Below are 16142 nucleotides of genomic sequence, written 5' to 3'. Positions count from 1 at the left end.
GGCACGCTTCATCAGCTCCGTCGGCCTTGGGCGTAAAGGAGCACAAGGGCGCGCCACGCCGCAGAGCGCTGCTCCCCGGTCCGCTGGTGACCTCAGTGACGGTCGCATGGTGGCTGCGGGGACACTTCGATGGCCGGATATACTGCGGGAACAAGCCGGCTTCCTGTTGAGCAATGCCATGTCGACTTGACGTTATCTAACATTAATGGGTTTGTAGCGCTCAGTTCTCGGCATAAGGCCGGACATTCTTGGGACACCATGTAGCCCATTAAGCATGACTCATTGTTACTAAGAAAATCACGAGAATCTACCCCAAAATCATCGAAGCGATATTCTGCAATCGCTGAAGAATGAAGAAAGCTCGAAGTCAGTCATGCCCAAGTGTCAGTTATCGTGGTATGTTCACTAACCCGATCTACTGGATCAGACCTTGGCACCAGCCCTTGCGGTTTCTCACACATGACTGGAATGCGATAGGCTCCTTATGAATAGCTGCAACACAAAAGTGTTTGTCATGGCGCGGGTATGAGTTGCGCCACTATCCACGGCGTCTGACCACACCCCCATTCATCATTAGCTGAATCGTGCCCTGTTTTCACAAACTCGCACCGATTAGGCAGGGAAGGCTGCGGCGAGCCGCTCGACCCGCCCGCAGAAGGCGACTGAAGCCGCCATTACCGACCCGATAAGCACCGGGCGAGGACAGTGCCGTCTTACCCGACTGCCTGGCCGCTCTGAGAGGGCAGGGCTGCCTCCAGATCGGCCCTGCAGCCGGCCGCGACGCCAGCTCATTAGCGTAGCTATACCGGCGGCGTCGAGTGCACGGCTGCGGGCCTCGCACGACCGAGAGACACACCCGCACCGGTTGCGTAACAGCGCGGACCCACCCGGTGCGCAGCGCGGCACGGCCGAAACTGTAACTGGGTCAGCCGATCGGCGTCTGCCCCCCCCCCCCCCACACACACACACCGTCTGCTGTAGGGGCGTTTGACCAATACATGGTCTGCTGTGGGTGTGTCTGCTCCCCCCTCCCCCCCCCCCTCAGCACTGTCTGTTGAATAGGGGGACGGTGCCTGCTTGTCTGCTTGTGTTGGAAGGGCAACTGAAATTTCTTTGCCACCCCGACTGAAGCCCTAGATAGTGTCTACCGGGCACTGTCTGCACAGATGAGGGTGTTGCCATTCATTCCTGGCTGGAGGAACGGCTGGTATTACCAGTTATCACTGATTGAGGAGACAGCTGACGTCTATGTTGACATAGTGACATCAACTTATTCTGTTCCAATTCCCGCACCTGAAGGGATAAACAATGCGGTTAAAAACATGCGAAATTAATAATCTCTTTTATCCCACTGCCCATATCCAACACATGATTCCCGGGGAATATTCTTAGAAACGCTAAGGCAATAATTTCATGGACCATGGGCAATGTTATGAACCATGCAGATCTCGCTTCTGACCCGTTGCTATCGCTAGTTTCTATTGGTAGATAGCAAACCCGATCTTTTCTCTGATACTCAATGAATGCATTGTTACGAATTAATGCGAAACATGCTTCACACAATCAACATGTTTATATGTTCACACACAAATGCAAACAGAGAAACAGTCAACAAAGGGCGTACAAAGTCTAGTCTGTGACTATCATTGCATGATAAAGATGTGAACAGATTTTGTTAGTATTCATCGCATACTGCATTATTCATATGCCGTTTGGCACTGAACAGTGAACACGTGATGCATTCTTCTTATATTTGCGGTATGGCTCCAAGCTTGCGGGGAATGATGGCAATGAACGAGTGATATGTCCTTATTGGCGTTAAGGTTCCGGGTGCAAAGAAATGTGATGTGTTCTTATTTTGACATTAAGGTCCCTAGCTGCTGGGTTAGGATTACACCGAACACTGGACAGGTGATGCTTTCTTACGTTGGCGTTGGGGGTCCGTGCGTCTGGGGAAGGATTTTACTGAGCAGGTGATGTGTTCTTATGTTGGCGTTGAAGTCTCGAGGATGTGTTTTTATGTCGGTGTTGAAGTCTCGAGGGTCTGGGAAGGATTTCACTAAGCAGGTGATGTGTTCTTATGTCGGTGTTGAAGTCTCGAGGGTCTGGGAAGGATTTCACTAAGCAGGTGATGTGTTCTTATGTCTGTGTTGAAGTCCAGAGCTCATTGGTGGGCCGCAAGATTACACTGAACAGTGAACTATGTGATATGTTCTTATGTCGGTGTTGAAGTCCCGATCATTTGCACTGAACACTGAACAGGTGACATGACATGTTTTTATGTCGGCGTTGTGGTCCCGAGCTCCTGGAACATTTAAGTAACAAGCATTGTGCACAGACAGGGTGTTGGTTCTTGTGTCGACGTTGAGGTCCCGAGTTTATAGGGAAGGATGGCAATTGCCACTCAACGAGTGGTGTGTTCTTAAGTCAGCGTTAAGGTCCCGAACTTATGAACATGAAGTGGGACCGGTAAGATCTGAAAATATAATGGGCGGCACTGTGCTCTGAACCAACAAAAATGTCTGTTAGCTTCAAGAAGATGCGGATAGTAAAGGAACTCCTAAATCCTTATCAATCGTTACAACTGATGTGTGACATTGCTCTCATGACAGGCAATGTTTAAAAAAATCATATCACGCGGCGTTCATCGAGTAGAAATGTCATCCTTATGTGCCGCTGATCACAATTTCATCGAAAATCTGTCATTGTGACCATATTGTGACGTTCGATATTCATGGTTGATAGCAAGTCTGATCTGTTTATTTATGCTTTCATGAACAAACTTTCGAAGCTGCTGGTTACATCGGATATTCTTGAGAAAACATAACGTGCATATATTCGATTTCTTAGGGGTTGCTTGCAATCATGACGTGAAATACTGTGCAGGGTGAGCTTTCTTTTGCAGCATGAAGCGATTTCTGAGTCGCTGTTGCTATCTTTGTAAGGTGCAATATGGAATTTGCTATGCTAAGCAGTTACCGTCATTACAATATGTGTGTACGTGTGTGTGTCTGCCGCACATTTCATGGACAGGTGCCGACCGCTCACTAGCTGCTGTTACATCAGAGCAGGGCCGACCGCAGCACGCGCAGAGTCGCTCCGGCCCGCCCAGCCAGCGCGGCGGCGCTATAGCGCAGTTCGCGCGCCAGGCCTGCCCTGTGAGACGAGTATGGCGCCAGAACTGCCCTATGATATAAGCGTGGCGCACCAGCGCCGGTATGACGCCACGCCTCTCATTTAGGTGTCGACAAACGCTGTATGGCCGGCTAGGTCTTCGCCAGGCGTGAAGGGATTTTTCTATCTCGATCCGCGCGGCCGTTTAGAAAGTGTTCAGCCGCGCCGAGAAGGGAAGGAGTGAACTGTGCCGAGACAAAGGGAAGCATGTTTGGTGGCAAGACATCGGCCACCTGTTGTCCCCGGATTGCCACAATATTTCAGCGGCTTGCTCCACCGGGCATGGTGCAACCAGACCGGCTACGGCCATCGATTGTATGCTTGTCATAAATTGCGTCGTGCTCTCGCAACGCATCAACGAACTTAAAGCATAACGTGGTCTTAGCTCTAAAATTACTGAACATATGATAAATATCGCACCGTCCTGAGCTTTCGCTATTGGGGTGCAATATTAGGTATTACTACAGAGGGAAAACATGTTTGAAGTTCGGCATTTTAAGTCTCATTAGCTCTTCTGAACCTTCACTTCATTTATAAGTATTTGGCATGCATAAGCGATACATGAATATTATTCTTTAGGTATATTGACGGAGCAATAACCAATTAGTTGGATGTCGAATTAGTCAGGAAAGTGACCCAGAGCGATTAGAAGCTTTAAGGCGTTATCCAACAGAAACCGATATAAAACGTGTGTTTACCCAGTAACAATTTCATTCATGACGTTTTTTTCACCCATAGCGCAGCCATCAGCCTCAGGAAGTGTCCCATGTCCTCGTCACCACAGAGGTCTGTGCTGTGCTCCACCGAGTCCCACGCCGCCCAAGGTCTGTACCGGAAGTTCGCAGCCCTCGGGGGCGCCGCGCTATTCTCGGCGGCGGGGTGCCATCGCCGGGTATCGGCTCGCCAGCCCGGCGGCGCGGCGGGAGCGTCGGCCGGGGCCGGAAGCGCCGGTCGCTCACACCGCCCGGTGAGAGTGAGAGTGACCGCCGCTCTGTGGGTCAGTGAGCCGCCGCCGCCGCCGCCCCAAGGTCACGGCCGGCGGCGCGGTCACTGACAGCCCCCGCCCCGCCCCGCTCTCCCATTCGGTCCGGCTAATTGGGCGCGGCATTGGGCGGTGCCGCCGGGCGGGGGCGGGGGCGGGGGCGGGGGCGGCGTGATTACCGGAGGCGGCGCGCCGGAGGCACTCTGCCGCAGCCACGCTGCCGTGCGCACCCGCGCCTTGACCCACTTGGGCGCGGCGCCGGCACAAAAACGACAAATTCGCCGCGTCTCAGCGGGGTGCGGCGCATGATTGCCTTACATCTAGAGCACTTCAGGATATGTGGACCAACTCAATTGGCCATTATAGTCGCTTTGGTTCTTTCATGGCCGTAAATGGTTAGCAGGCGTAAAGAGCTTAGCTCGACCATCAGGAATGACCTTGATATCGGAAATGAGTTTGTGATGTAAACATTTGCTTCCGTTTTGAATTTAAAACAAGTTTAACAGTTTTGGAATTTTTACGGGTATGACTTCGTTTTATTCGAGAATCTCGTAGCGCTATAGTACAATGATACCTATAAAAATAAATGAAGACTTTCCTCGTTTGCAGCATACATCTCAAACTGATCAAATCATAAAATGGCATGGTTTGGTTCTCATTCACCTGCTGTGCTAGCTTATTAATTAGCTGTGACGATTTTAAGGCATCCTAGCGGCATCAAAAACAAACATTTAAGCGCAACTCTTAAACATTTTGTTTCATTGCTGTTTCGCACATTCAGCTTTCGAAATAGGCATGGACCTAATTAATGCAGTTTCGGTCTGCAGTAAGTCTATAATTATCCAAACAGCGAAGTTTCTGCCAAACCTACACCGTTGCCTATGTTTAGCTCAACATAAAAAGCGGCTCTTTTTGTTCGTTATCGAAACCTTCTTCATTGAAAACACTTTTTTTAAGAACACCATATGGATCATCACTTTACATGTCTGACATCCGCGCTACTTCCCCTAACCTAATAACTTCCATACAAAGGAATAAGAGCACGGAAACCTGTCGTTCCGAAAATTCTCCCGCTGTATAATGCACCAGTGAATGTTGCACCCAAGGCCGTATATTAGGTTGCACCTATCGAGCTCTGGTTGCACCCGAGTTACCCGACTTATCCTATGCATATTTCACAGCGGTTGGTTCCGCTGGCTGGCGTGTATCGGCAATGAACTCCGAGCGGCCCTCATCCATGACTTCCCACTTCCCAGCTCACAGCCACGGCTTAGAGAATTGCGCAAGGAACGTGACGGATTGTAAATTATATGTGAGGGCAGCGTTACCTTACTATGCTTTGGTAACTTTGTTATGCTGTTATATTATGCTTAATAAAGAACTGTAAAGAGCTGTGATGCTTTTGAGATAAATGGAGCCGGAGGCATAACAAACGCTAAATCAGGCATTATCTAGCAGTAGTCTGATAAGTTCATGTTTGTACCTAAGCTAGCAAATGAGAGCGAATTATCATGAAGGCAACGCTAAAACACGAGTGAAATACACCTAGTAATCTTCGCACCTCCACATGTTTAACAAAGCATTATGACAGGCAAGTCTCAGATCATTTATTCGAAGTGTTACGTCTTATTTGCAAATATGCGCCCAAGCAGTCACGACTCTGGATCCTATACTTTTACAAAACTTTGACACCGCATTTGGAAATTCGCCATTAGCATGCGCGTATGTTCACGCTGGAAGAGCACTGCAGCCGGTACAGGTTGAGGTGGTCGGCCGCGCGCGTTGGAGCGCGGAGACGGGCGGTGATGACGTCACCGGGAGTTGCCTCACGTCACCGACAGCCAGCGGTGCAGCGGCGGCTCGGGCGGGCCGCCCGCGTCGGTGACTGGATCTCGGCAGTGCAGAGCAACTCAGTTCGGGGACCATCTGTCCAGTCCACGTCACCGGAGCGTGACAGCAAACTCAAATGAAACTGAGCAGCCTGCCCTTCGCTAGATGAGAGAAATTAATAATTATATCATCGCTGAGATGTCTTCATCAAGGATTCACATCAGTGGATGTGTGACAAATGGCTGCAGCTTCCCGAAGCTTGCGCCGGCACTACACATGACTGTGATTTAGGAAGGAACAAAACTATTAAATGCCGTTTCGAATTAATTAATTTTCTTAATGGCGGCCGCCAGAAAGTGTGATAATCGAAAGTTGGAGCACTTATTCATTCATAGTTCTATAAAAGGGAAACCTCTCAAGACCACCTACCACATTCAACCATTTGCAGGTCATCAATCATTCTTAGATCAGAAACTCTCAGTAAAAGGTTTCATTGCCAATGTGGGTCGAACAGCCAAGGTGAAGTGCACTTGTCTCCTCTGAAGCAGAATGATGTCAATGAGCCGGCCCGACTTTGGTACCACTGCCAAGGCCAGGCGTGGGAAATGTAGATCACTTTTCATTCACAGTGCCGCCTTTCTAAGACTGCCTTTGATGGCTCAGGCTCGACCCTGTGCTGCGGTATGAAATGTCAACGAGTCTCAATATGGGCTCATTTTCAAGAGAAGCTACTTCAAGATGGCAATCAGTAACCAATCAAGGGAACGTGAATGTGCGGAGGTGTACGTGTATAGTAATGGCGAAAACGTTTCTCTGCAGCGTCGTATACCTAACGCAGCTAGCTGCTCCTTATCTCTGGTCACTCATCCAAAAGTCCGACAGTTAACTACCTGGCATGCCTGCATACACAGAACCTGCACACCTGATTCTTGTTATATATGGGATATCGATGCTCGGACGACAATTATATCTGTTAGGCATGGCTGGTCAATGAAAGGATACCTACTTAGCCGCAGTGCATCAATCATTTTAAAAGAAACAGCGTTTCCTTTCAAGCTCCAAAGCAATTCGGATAAGCTGTATGAATTGAATCATGTTTGCTTTTACACCGTTTGGGAACGGAGCAATGAACCCATTTCGTTTAGGTTTAGAGCTATTCGGTCTACCGTCGCCCGTCACACTGTCTCGGCAGCCTATTCCCGCGGGCTGCACCACCGGGCCCTTCACGTGGCCAGTGCTCGGAGCGCGAGAGGCAGGCAGGCCCTGTCGTAAGCGGCCCGTCTGTCAGCATCCCGGCGCTGGCGTAACGTCACCACATTGAATTCTGGTCGCCGGCGCGGCGGCCGTTCCAGTGGCCAGTTTCGGGTGTTCGCGGTCGACTGCCCCCGGCACGTGCCGCCGGCTGCTGGTCGGCGCTGCTCGCTCCCCCGGGGACGGCCCACCACCGCCGGCAGATCCCACTGCTTCCCGACACTCCCTTGTGTGTGCACCGATGCGCGGCGGTTCTAGCAGCAGATCGCGACACTCGCGGCGCGCTGCGACGACGGCGGCGCGCTCGAGTGGAACAGTGCCGTGAATGGCGCAACGGAGAGCGGGGTCCGTCCGAGAGGCGTGTCTGGGGTGCAGGTGGTCAGCCACCTCACCACGGGGACCAGCTCAGCACGGAGACATGCCTGATGCCCGAATCAACCTGCTCACCACGGAGAAATGTCTAATGTCTGGACCGGAGGATCTGTGCTCATGTGCTCGCAACTTACTCAGACACTGACGATACCTGTACTAACTACTTACCGATGTAACTATGTAAGCTGACCGTTGTAGCTAGACAGTGACACTACACAGAAACTAACACCGCTGTTTGAAACCGACCGTGTCACACAGTCAACGACGCGCTGTCCTTTCATCATTGACTTCTATCGGCACATATCTCAAATGCTTGAAACGTGCTGACACCGATAGCCAGCCTCCGACATGATACAACTTCATCGACACTGACATACTGACACCGACCCAGACACGAGCACCCTCTCCCCTCACCCTACACCCATACTGACACAATCCCCACCCGAATGCCAAGGCACCGTTTGTCATACGTGGGGGCGAGTTGGCGAATGTAGGCCGAGTCTAACTCAGGCAAAATTACTAGTGTCTTGTGAATTTTCACGATAGGGAACGCAGCGGCCTTCAGGCTGGTTCCATTGTGCGCATGGCCCATGTCTAATGCCGTTGAACAGGTATGGCGCGACTCTCGGAAGCCACATGCAGGCCTGTTTGGAGTCCTACATGCTAAACGTCTGTGTCATTGACGATTATTGCATGTTCACCCACTCGAACATGATATAATGGCTGTTAACTCGAGATAACCTCTTGGAGCGCGCGGTGAGCGGAACCGGGCTAAGTAGGTACCGAGTTCAACCCGTCCTCGGACTGTGAGAAACTGCACTTTGTAATGCCTGTCTGCTTCTCATACTCATTACTTATACATTGAAAAATGGTTTCAATGAAAACACCGACTACAAGTGCACCCACTTGACACGATAAACCGTTTTTAGCACGGCAGTATGCTCATTGGCTGCGTATAACTTTTACATACAAAGGAGTTGTACCGGCCAAAAGTATCACCTGATCGCCAAGATTGAAGCAAATAATTTGCAAAATTACGATGTAGCTTCATTAGTAAATTTCATATTGCTATTTTTTCATAAAACTGAACATTCTAAATCACCGATGGAAAGGCATTCGCCACACTTCCTGACTGATCTGCACTTTGAATAATTCAACGGCGTGCTAGTGCAAATATTGCAAGCGCTGCTCTTGGTTTCTACATTGGCGTGGTCAGCGATGTGAGACGAGCCGCCTGAGTTGTCGGTGTGGTGTAATAATTTTACAGTCTCTGTCAACTGCCGTGCACCTGACGCCCAGGTGACTCCTTTCGAACAGTTCCAGGCATCAGCGGAAGGCGCAGCTAGAATAGATGGCTGTGCGCAGTGGTCGGGGATAAGCGCTCTCTGTGGAAAGTTGAGATCATGGACGGATGAACCAATACCGCTGTAACTTTAACTTGTTAAATCTACATCGGCACATCCGGTAGTTTTGGCTCTATGCATCTCTGTAGGGTTCTTTTGCAGAACATCTACTTCACAAATCGCCCATCGCTCCAACTTTCGAACCATATCTGTCAACAATGCCATGTCTAAACCACAATCGCTACCGATCCATTTCCCATCCATTCTTCTACATGAGGGTGTGCCACCGTGTGTGCCCACCGCGTGACTCCGCGATACCAGTGACCCGATGACCTCCGTTGCCCGCTGTATGCCGAGGGGGCCGTCAGGACGAGGTCCCGTGCGGGTCGGTGTCCTGGCCGGCCCTCTCAGTTCCCACGTGTCTGGAGGACATTTCGAAGGTCCCTACCGAAAGTGAGGCGCCCTTCCCACGGCCCGGGGCGGTCCCATGTCCGGCGCTCGGGTCATCAAGCTCGATAGCCCGCCAGGTTCCCACACAGAGGGGCAGTAGCAGCGACAACAGCTCTGTTTGCGAGTCGAGGAGCCCACGCCGTACCTAGCCTGTGGTAAGCACCGCCGAGCCGAGGGGACGAGGTCAGCTCGGCGGCCGCCGCGGGCCAGGGCGCGCCCTTTGACGTCACTGGGTCAATTGACGTCAGCGGCGGTGGGTCACGAGGTCAGGGTGGGGTCAGGTAGGGTGTTGGGGGGGGAGGGGGCGCAGAGGGCCGGGTGGGTGCTGCCAATGGAGTGTGTGAGCCGTGAATGATCGGCTGTCTCGATCAGATGAGATGACGTGCCATGTCCTCGGTTGGCGGACCCTCATACATCACTCGCATGATATTGGTGACCCATTTCCAGAGACGCCATCATATTGACTCGATGGGCTTTCATCAGCACCTGCCTCGATCGCCATATTGTTGGCGGACAAGTGTTCTTCACAGGTATCTCAATAAGTCGCAGCTGGCGAGCGGTGCGAACAGAAGGTCACGGTCCCGCCTGGAGGACGGCATCAATCCTGATCCGTCGATGGCGGCTTTGTCGACAGCCCTGTTATACAAGGCCGATACCGTGAATGCCTGATTGTCACTCAACCGAGACGCGCTGTTACACCTGACTGAGAGTTTCCGACAGTAATATGATCTGATTAGTAGAAAACGAAACGGTCCTAACAAATGGCCGCCTAATCATAGGCTATTAGATCAAATAATCGGTTTTTAAATGCCCACGCGGATGGAGTGTGTTTCATTGAATAAATTAAAACTGCGCTTCCATTTGCAAGCAACCATTTGCATTTTAATTTACGGTTACTGTAACTGAAGTGCTGTTAGTGGTCTCTCACGGCGAGTCGACTGTCTGTCTGAAGCAGAGGCTCGGCTGCGTGCTGTTGTTATGCCATGACATCGTGATTCAGCCGAGGCCAGGTGAACCCTACACCAGCACAGCAGCAGAGGCTGGCCGTTTGTTTTGATCTCGGCAGCCATTTACCTGCGCGCGCGGCCTCCACCGCAGCTGTTTACGAGCCCCTGTCAGAACGGCGTGCAGGTGAAGGCCTGCGTCTCGGGGTGCGCGGGCGCGGCGCACCGCCCCGATCTGGGTCAGATGCCATCTGGGGGCACGGCCAGGCCACGGCGGCCACGGCCGCGGGGCACGGCCAGGGCGCGACGCCGTAGCCGCCCGGCGCACCGGAACCATCGCCCGGGGAACTCGGGTCGTGGTGGGTGAAGTAGAATCTCTAGACCCTGACAGGATCTGTCCATTCCGAGGTGCCATTCCGAGGTGACCGCTTGAGCGGCTGGATAGTCTGCCCAGGGGCACTGCCGTCGCGTCGCCACGGATTAAGCAGTAGTTGTCACTTTTCGGTGCTCTGTATCATCGTTAAAAGAGTTTAGTGACCTAGGCAAACAAAAACGAGAAATCATAATATTATTAGATCCTGCATCCAATGCTGATCCTTGAGCACGCCTCCCTGTACTGGGCTGACGGTTACCGCACTCAAGCAGCCTGTGAGGGCAGCAGCTGCCGGAACATGCCATTCCGAGGTGACCGCTTGGGCGACTGCCTAGTGGGTCCAGGGGCACTGCCGTCGCCACGGAATAACTCATTAACGACGATAATTCCGTGGGCAAATTTCGGCAGTTTTTCTTGATGCCCTGTGCTTCTACATGCACTAGAAATGCACATACGGTGTATTGAAAAATAGAAATATTTTTAACATATATTTCTGGACTGGCAACTATAGTTGCCACTCGGCGTTGGCGTAGTCAAAAATTGCCGCTATCGTAACTTTTCATTAAACAAGTACTAATCGCCGGGATGCATTGAATCTATTTATGTCCCAACTTATCCCCCACGAGCCTTAATCCAATTTCCAAACAGAAAAAAGTGGTTACGCCACTTCAATATAAATTTTTAATAAGATAATTACGTCTAAGTAGTGGAATCTACACTATGCCCTATGGTATAAGCCTGTAGCCTGTGCCCAAAGCAGCTGCAGTCCTTGGCAGGGCCTCGTCTAAGGAATTTTCACTGGGGGGGCAGAGACTGAAGGAGCCAAACCTAGGGTACCCCCAAATCCTGTTTTCTCACCGGATTCAGGCCACTTGTTTTTCGTCACAGCCCTGAGACCATGATTTTTTAACAATTTTCTTTTTTTAATTTGATTTTTTATCCCGCGCCGGGCCGGGGGATTTTTGAACACCCCCCTGCGGTTTTTCGCAGATATCTAAGAAACGTCGGCGTGGAGCGCCGCCGTTTTTGGCACACCTGCTCATGCATCTGTTCCGCACGTGTTGTGAAAATTTCAGACCCAGGTCACTCAAGGTCAGGTCACCAGGTCACGTCAAGTGACCTCACCTGAGAAAAAAGTTAGAATCCTCGTCATAGCTGCACCGACCGAACGATCACCTTAAAACTTTCAGCAATTGATGAGAGTAACAGTATATACAAAATGTATATCTCGGAATTTCGATATCGGTGACCTAAGGTCAGGTTAATTTTGCGACCTCTCTATTATACCTAAGTCAATAGGAGAAAATTGAAAGGCGCCTTTTTGGACGAACGTCATTCCAAACACTCCCAAGCATTGTGTTACAGGTAAACTCGACAAGCTGAGCCGAAAAATGGCACCCGTGACCTCTCCTTATGACCCTGAGGTCATATCAGGTCATAAAAGGTCCCATGAGTTTTTTTTACAATAACTTTTGATAGACATGCTATAGCGATGAAAACACCTCAGATGTGTTCCGCTCGACGATACGGATCGACTGATATGCAACATGACCTTTTCCGGTCAGGTCATGACCTTGACCTGAGGTCAAATTTTCAAAATACCTTTCAGCGTCAAATTATAGTTCATTCGACGCGTCTCGACAAGAGGAACGCGATGCTTTCAAAATAAATGTCACTTCCTTGAGTCAAAAGTTATTGCAGAAAAACGTTTTTCATAACAACGGGTATTTTTTAGATTTTGGCCTCTGGAGGCTAAACCGTTGACCTGAGGTCAAATCTGAGGACACACCGGCGAAAGAGCGTTAAAAGAGCTATCGAATGGGTTTTTCCTCGGCGCTTTAACTCTATCGGTTCCAGAGTTAGCTGTTGGCAGTTTCCAAAATTGTTGAAATGGACAAAATTTGACCTTTGATTACCTCTGGCGTCGGCGATATCAACTTTGAACTTCCTAAAAACATGACTGAAGTGTTTCCGTCATTATTTTTGACGCTCTTTCGAATGCCGCTTAATGCGTGTCACTACGTGGCCCAGGAGCGGAGTTAGAAGGGGGGATTCAGACACCCCCGGTCCGGCGCGGAAGTCGCGGAGCACTGGCCCGGCGCGGGTTAACATTGTGTTACCCCCTCACCAGACAGTGATAAACATACTTATCCGTGTTGGGCGTTTGATTGAGTGTGTGTGGGGGGGGGGGGGCAAACACGAGCTGGGTCACTGGCCAGCTCTGCTAATTGACAATTTGCTAATTGGCGCTCTCAGCTCTGAAAATCACAAAACTCTGGCTTTTCCCGTAGCCATGAACAGTTATTGAACAAATCATTTAATGTTTCTCGTTAAATCCATGTAAGACTCCTAGCAAAACGTGTTGCCGATAAGGTAATTTTGTGAGAAGTTCACGTGTTGACTGGGGGGGCAAATGTTGGCCACTGGGGGGGGCAATCCGCTCGACTGGGGAGGCAATTGCCCCCCCAGTTAACATGTTAGACGAGGCCCTGGTCCTTGGTATCCAGGAAACACAGTTCATTTATCCATCAATAAGTGTTTTTCTGTACCAAAGCAGATGCTCTTTACCAGTCCTTTTTAACCATTTATCTTGACATGCATAAATAAAATCTGCTCGAAAACAATTCAACAAAGAATGCATATTATCTCATACGTAGTTCTCACCAGATCCCTATTTACGCGTACATGGTTGATGGCAGGTATACCGTCCTATCACAAAACTTTCTACCGGGTATGATACATTTGTAAAAACTCGGGGTACAAAGCAACTCGATTATTCATGCCTATTTGCGAGCACGCTGATTACAGGCCTACCGGAGCCATGGAATTGTATAGTATATTTCTGATTCCCGCATACGTACGTACTTCTGCTGTCCTTACCTAACCAGTAAATCCGTTCGCCTTCGAATGTTTTTTAGACTGTTCGGACGAGAGTCTGGACAAATTGGATCCCTTTCGTGATCACGACTCGAGCACACACTGGCGGTTGTACTTCAGAATAAGAAGGGGGATATGTTGATTGACGAGTAAAAGTGGTGTAAGTACAAGGCGACCACCACTACTTGCACTTGAACACATTCCACGTGTCATAAAAATATAGTTCAATTTCATCTAGTTTAGGACAACTGAGCAGGCCCACATATTTTCTACCACCTGAATCCCCATTTCCTCGTTTCCAGCTGGCAGTGCCAGGAATCAGCACTGCCCCAAGTCAGGCGATGTCTCGCCTTTGGTTCACAATTTTCATTCAGTCCCATGAGACAACATCAGCTACGTGATCGTAACCTAAAGTTTCGTGTGCTGTTATCCTCGCACGAAACCCAAAGCACAAAGCCGCCTCCACCGTCTCATTCAGCTGAATCACCAGCATCTGCTGTGAAAGTTCAGATAGCAAGCAGCTTCATCGGAATCAATTCGGTATCACGACTGTGTCAAGGTCATAATCGGCGTCAATGGGAGCTCAGCGGAGGAGGTGGGGGAGCTTTCGTTTATGGGTCCCTGTTTGTAAACGTCATACAGCGTCTTTACGATGCTAAAAACTTAATTTGTTGATGCAAATAGGCTTAATACCTACGTGCCCCTCCAAATTGAAACACGAGCTGGTCACACGATTTAGCATCATGGCACGGTGCCTGCAGATGAGCATGCCTGAGTTTGGTTATGCATACTGCAAGTGGCGCGACTAACGAACGCTAGGAAAAACCAGCAAAGCATAGTCTTCGACATAGAAAGCGAGAGCGACTCTGGTTTATCCAGAAAGGTGATAGGTGATATCACACGCAGCAGGGTTTGAAAATTCTCGTACCTAAACTTCTCGGATTTCGGTTTGTTATAAATGCATTACTGTGCAATCGTAGGCAATCTTTATCGTATAAATGCCGTTTTAGTTCTCTTTCTTTACAAAGAAAACGAAACAAAATCGGGCAAGTCGGACTCTGTGAGCTATGAATGTCCGTAATGTTTCCTGCATCCGCCAGTGGAGGAACAGGGAAAGAGAGCGAGAGAGAGAGAGAGAGAGAGAGAGAGAGAGAGAGAGAGAGAGAGAGAGAGGGAGAGAGGAAAGAGAAAGCGAGATTGCATCCCATTCCACAAAAATATCTTCAGTAGATGATAAACATAAACAGATTTAACAATGTCGAGAATAGACCAAGAAAACAATGGATGGGGGTAGGGTTCACTATGGTAATGTATAGACATGCATGTATTTTTTAATTAATTTCTGCCTTAATTGTTAATTTATTTGCAAAAGTCCATGTAACTATGTCCCAAGGTATACACGGGGACAGTCTGGTTGAATAACATATGTTTCGTTACAGTATATCCGTAAATACAACTATTTAACTATGAACCGCTCATATTTTTGACTACGCCAACGCCGAGTGGCAACTATAGTTGCCAAGTACAAATCTAGTACAAATAACTACAAATGAGTAGAGTGCTTTCAAGTTTTGAGACACTGGTAGCCTGCCTACATCCTTTCTGGATCAAAATAAGCCGAAAATGCTCGGAAATACCGGACACTCTGGAAAAACAGCGTCGTTTTCTTCGGGACCGTCAAGCCAATATGGCGGCCGTCTCTGCAACGTCTGACTATTTCTTGATTTGTGAAGCATGTTGCGCACAGGACGTGACTAAAACCGTCTGATCATGATGAGAAGGGACTATGCTGATTAGGCATCCCACAAATGCTGTTCTGACGTCATTAACTTGCCTTCAGCAGTAGGTTTTTGTAGATGGCAACTATAGTTGCCACTCGGCGTTAATGAGATAAGACTCAGCCGCTGCACTGTGGCGCACCGGTAGGTGGTCGGCCCAGTTCAATACCTTCTCGTGCCTCAACCCTGACGTTGAATAGGAAGAAGCCAATCCCAAGCCAAGAAAATATAATAAAATAAAACTTGCACAAAGAAGGACCATGTCATCACGGATCGACCTACAGTATACTCATTCAGTATAATCAAAATACTTTTAATTTAAAGTTAATACAATTAATAACGTCATAACATACGGGAAGCGTTGCAGCATAGCAACTTTGATGGGCCAACGAGGAAATAGCTTAGCCTATGTGATGCCTTTATTCATTAATAGTGAGAGTGGTAACACCTAATACGTTCTACTAAGTTTCATTTAATGACAGAACGCTCCACATTGCGTACCTGTGAGCCTTGACACTATAAAGGAAGTGACTGTGACTAAATTGGTTATTTCTTCAACCAGAAGTGCGTTCAACCGACTGCGCCAGTGCACAGCACAGTAACGATTTAAGCGTGTGCAGCATGGTTACTAATTGCCCTTACTACAAAACGCACATGCATGAGCGATGGTGAAAGGGTTTCATGGCGAGGAGGACCGATTCAACCACGAATGGTCCTTTAGGGGGCACCGGCAACCTAGGTGTCGGGCCCTAAATATTAATAGAAATT

Source organism: Amphibalanus amphitrite, unplaced genomic scaffold, assembly GCF_019059575.1.
Source record: "Amphibalanus amphitrite isolate SeventyFive unplaced genomic scaffold, NRLGWU_Aamphi_draft 000158F_arrow, whole genome shotgun sequence".
Taxonomy (NCBI): Eukaryota; Metazoa; Arthropoda; class Thecostraca; order Balanomorpha; family Balanidae; genus Amphibalanus; species Amphibalanus amphitrite.
This window is presented reverse-complemented; position numbering follows the sequence as displayed.